This window comes from Amphiprion ocellaris, unplaced genomic scaffold, assembly GCF_022539595.1.
Source record: "Amphiprion ocellaris isolate individual 3 ecotype Okinawa unplaced genomic scaffold, ASM2253959v1 Aocel_unscaffolded15, whole genome shotgun sequence".
Lineage (NCBI taxonomy): Eukaryota > Metazoa > Chordata > Actinopteri > Pomacentridae > Amphiprion > Amphiprion ocellaris.
In genome coordinates, this window is record NW_026559311.1 from 1 (window position 1) to 5,001 (window position 5,001).

Genomic DNA, 5,001 nt, shown 5'->3' on the forward strand with positions numbered 1-5,001 from the left:
TGACATTTAGAGACAACTGTCAGTTGGTAGCTACTGGAAATAAAAAAAATAAAAAAATACAGACTGGGTGATCAAGACTCCAAAGTGTAAGAAGTGCTTGATACAAACCAGTAAATCAATCTCTCCAACTCAAGCACACCAGCTCACCTTCAACTCTGTTCAAACAATGTTAAACAAGTCTATTCTGCACAATGGCAAGCTGTAATATGTGAGTAATTCAGAGACACATGTTTGAGCCAGAAACTGATTCTGAACAACAATACTGGTACAGAGAACTCCATCCTGCCAGCTGACAGGATTGGTTCCTTTGGTTTGTTATGTATGAAGTATGCATCCATGTTTTTGGATTGTCATTGCAGAAATGCTGCTGAATTCATTTGTGTCTTCTAGCAAAAAGTACAATATGGACATGTAATCAAGGTAAAAATGATGTTGATTTTCCCTGAAGGAGGTGTTTGACAAAGGTTCAGTTTCATCAAATTGACTAAATGCGGTAGCAAGCGCTGTACATGTGACTGACTGAAAGGTGAGGAAATGGTGACAGCACTACTGTCATGAAATAAAAAGTGCCATGAAGTAAAAAGAGCTTCAAAAGAGCACAATAATCTTCAGAATTTTGCAGTTTTTAATATGAATATATATACTTCATAAATATTCATTTAAAAATGATGAAGACTGAGGAGTGCAATGTAAGAAAAACTGGCCTTTACTAATATGGTAACCAACAGGGGGCACTGTTAATCAATCACTCATCAGGTTTGAATCAAAATTGTTTCACTCATCAAGACAGATGAATGACACACATGACTGGAGTCATTTATTCCAGGGAGAAGATAAAAACTGATGCTGATACAGTTGTGTTTTTAATTGAACACCATCTGTTTCATTTTTCACCTTGGGGTAAAGGCTGGAAATGATAATGGGAGTGGAGTTTCTTGTCATGTTAACTCTCCTCCTGTGCTTTATTTTCTTTCTTTTGGTCACAGGCTGATTCAGTTTTCTCCTGCAGGGCCGGTTAGGACTGTCTCGGTGGAGTCCAGACATGGTAATTGATCAGCAGCAGAGCGGAAGAGACCATCGCTCCGTCCAGAACACTAACTCATTCAGTCGCAAGAGCACATGCACACACTCATGCCCACACTTGCACTCTGCAAAAATAATAATAAAAACAAAATCCTCCTGAACAAGCCGCAGTTTTTCATACTCTCTCAAAATGTCTTGTCTTCAAGTGAGTTAAGAAGAACTGCCATAGGGCCCGAGATAATTTGTTTCCTCTTGTTCAGATGACATGTTGACACAGAGCAGGATAAGGTAGGTTATGAGTGTAGAGAAAATGAGCGTGATTCAAGAAAAGTGTTGAGATCTATTTCCTTTCGACGCAAAGCGAATTATTTCATCCAACTGGCACATTTTCACATGTAAGAACACACATTTTGAGCGACAATATTGGGTTAAATGACTTGTTATCATGACTAATAGCACAGACACACATGTGCACACACACACACACACACACACACACACACACACACACACAGTAACTCCCCTCACACACTTGCTCTGTTTCTGTGCTTCCATCCTTTAGATTCCCATCTGTCGTTTTTTCCCCTCCTTTGCCCTGAGGGTCTCAGCTCCTCCTCCCTCCAGCTCAAGCCCCCCTATGGAACATGTATCCTCTGTTCCTGTGGCTTCAGTGACTTTTTACCAAAATACAAATCTTAGCGTCACCTCTGCCCTGCTTTCATCCTGCTCCTCTTTCTAGGGAACACCATCTGCATCCAGGCAGCAAGGTCACCATCAAATTACTTTGATTTCACTTAATCTGAAATGTAACCTGAAGCTCAGTCAGTGGGGATGTCCTGCAATATGCTCTGCTGGATTTGTTGCGACTACAGAAATACTTAATAGTTTCACAGAGTGGTGTTTCCACAATCCAGTAACTCGACAACAGCCAAGTTACAAAATAAAGGTGAATTAGTGACAGATGATATGCTTCACTGACAGCAGGGTCTGTCACTTTTACAGGTGAAAGTGAAGCTCTGTGCTCACTAAAAATTAGAGGATAATGCAATCTGTACTGACAACGTTTAGTCAGTCTGTGTATTTTGTAAACCTGAATGTGAGGCAGGAGTTAATCACCTGTGGGACTGAAGAATTTTACACTGCCACTCTCCAATTTTCACTCTTATATGGTGCAAAAATTCACATCCATGACATCCTCCAAAACATTCAGGTTTTACCAAACTGTATTTTGAACTTCAAAAATGATTACAGCTGCTGACTATTTTCACTACTAATAAATCTGCAGATTAGTTTTTGATTCATTGATTGATGGTTTAGAAAATAGTGAAAACTGACGACCACAAGTTCCAAGATGACTTCAAATTCATTGTTTTGTCCGACCAACAATCCAAACATGTAGAATTTACTGTGATGCAAATCCAAGAAAAGAAACAAGTTGCCAGGAACAGGAAATTTTTAGTCTTTTTGGCAAATGATTGAAACAACCACTAGCTAAAGTAGTTGTAGATCATTTTGATGATCACAATCAGTAAAACAACCCATCATTTCACTTCTAAAATGATTGATTTTCATCATATTTTGTTTAAAAAATAAACATCTAGCCATCTTTCTCACAAAAGTAGCTCAAAACCAACATACTAAGGAATACAGATCATAAAATAATAATAGGGCTGCATAGTAGCTTGGTGGTTAGCACTTTCACCTTGCAGCTAGAAGATCCCAGGATCCTTCTGCATGAAGTTTGCATGTTCTCCCTGTGCATGTGTGAGTTTTCTCCGGGTACTCTGGCTTCCTCCAAAAACATGCTTGGGTTATTGGTGATTCTAAATTGTCCGTAGGTGTGAATGTGAGTGTGACTATTTGTCTGTATATGTAGCCCTGTGATAGACTGGTGACCTGTCTATGGTGTCCCCTGCCTTCACCTGAGTCAGCTGGGATAGACTCCAGCCCTCCGCGACCCTAATGAGGATTAAGCGGTATATAGATAATGGATGGATGGAAAATATATAGAGAAAAAAAAGGTGCAAAATGCAAAAGCCACACTTGACATACACCCACCGGCCACTTTATTAGGTACACCTGTTCAATTGCTTGTTAACACAAATTACTTATCAGCCAATCACGTGGCCAAAATCTCTGAGAAACTTTTCCAACACCTTGTTGAAAATATGCCATGAAGAATTAAAGCAGTTCTGAAACCTTTTACTGGCAAGACGTACCTAATTAGTGGCCAGTGAGTGTATATAAAGTCAAAGCCTCTGCACCACCATTGAATTTCTAGTGTCAACCCTTTTCACGCCAGAGATGCCAGCATTAGAACCAGGCTGTATCTGTTATTAAAATGCATGCTGAGCATGTCAATATAATGAAGAGGTCACCTGATACTACTATGATGAAAAGGGATGTAGCTGTTTTTGTGCTCCCTTTCTGTTGCATCAGATTTGGCAGAACTGCAGTTTTATAACAGGTTCACTAATACCACTGACACTGGATCACTGTGATTTACTCTCTCTACTCTCTAATTTACTTTTTTAAATAGATGGTAAAAGTGAAAGTCCATTTTTGTTTAAGTTTTTCACATCCAGTTCTGGCTTGGTTGTGTCTCTTATCCACAGAGCTCAAGGTTTTACATTTTGTCCTCACAGTTATGAAGCTGTCACTGACTAAATATGGGAACATTTATTCAAGTGGAAATTTTCAAAAATAATTATGGGATAAGAGGTAGGGACAGCTCCAATTCTGTTCAATAAATCTCTGCAGTTGTCATTTTTATTGGCAGCTAATACAAATAACTATTGCATAAAATGTAAAACTACATCAAAATGACTAATAATAGTTTTATCTCTCAGTGGGAAACGATTTTCCGGCTCTAAATTCTGGGGAGAATTTCACTGTTTAAATGAAAGAGATTAAACTGAATAATGCTGCATTAAGTCGATCTCACCTTCCTCAAAAGGGAAACCAGATCCTTGGGCCAGGCTGGGCTGTACTGGACACTGACGGTACTGAAGAGCTGAATCAAGGACTCCACTGAGTTACTGGCATGAATATCATAGGGCCTCTGGAGACAGGGTGACAAAAGGAGGAAAAATAGCAAGTTGAAGAAGAGAAAAAAGGTGTGAACAAATGGAGGAAAGTTAATTTTGCAGCCTAATAATACAAAAACCAAAATCATGCTTTACCCATCCACGCAGCACTTCGAAGATTGTCACCCCTAGTGACCACCAGTCTACTTCAAAGGCGTAGCCCGTCCCTCCACTTACAAAAGACTGGAAGATCTCTGGGGCTGAAAGCACAGCAGACAGAAACTCACTTCTGGAGCAGAAAAAGCTTTTCTAGCCACTGCCTGTGCATTTGGGAAAAAGGAAAGAGTTCTGGCACAAAATGTCAGCAAAAACTGCTCTTTTTTCATCAAGAAGAGAGGTGGGACATTTGCCTCAGATTTCCACAAATTTACACAAGATCTGCAATTTTTACCACTGAATTTGCACAAGTGTGTAATTAGTGATGACGAGAGAGAAAATGCATTCAGAAATCTGAGTCTGGCACCTTCTCTCATCCGTATCTATTCTGGACATAGTTGATATACTATAGGCTTGTCACATGCTTAAAATTAATTCTGTGAGCCTTGTCACATTTTATTAATGTGGGTATCAACCGAACACTGCCAGAAACAGTTCATTTTCATTCAGTTAAATGAACTAAACTGTCTCTTCTCAATGTACATTTGAGCATTTAGGGTTACAACCCAAACTAATTTAGATAAGTTGTGTTAGTGTAGCTCAACTCAATTCTCCTATGCTCAGAATAAAACAACTTGTTTTCTTGTAGCACTTTTTGTCATTTACAGCAGAAGCATCTGCAAAGCAAAGTTACCCATGTAGGGCTTGGTTCCAGCTAAGGCTGTGGCTCTCTCCCCATCCTTGATTATTGTTGCTATGTTGAAGTCAGTCAGGTGAGCGTGACCTGGGAAACACA

The 5,001-nt window shown here is 39.5% G+C and overlaps 1 long non-coding RNA gene across 1 annotated transcript; it reads right to left on the reverse strand.

The window, feature by feature from the left end:
• Window positions 1–6: 6 nt before the first annotated feature.
• Window positions 7–4,991, reverse strand: LOC129348404 (uncharacterized). The gene is made up of 3 exons (XR_008600939.1): window positions 4,900–4,991; window positions 4,206–4,309; window positions 7–4,084 (listed from the first exon to the last, which is right to left on the reverse strand). It is a non-coding gene; the product is annotated as an uncharacterized LOC129348404 (long non-coding RNA).
• Window positions 4,992–5,001: the final 10 nt, after the last annotated feature.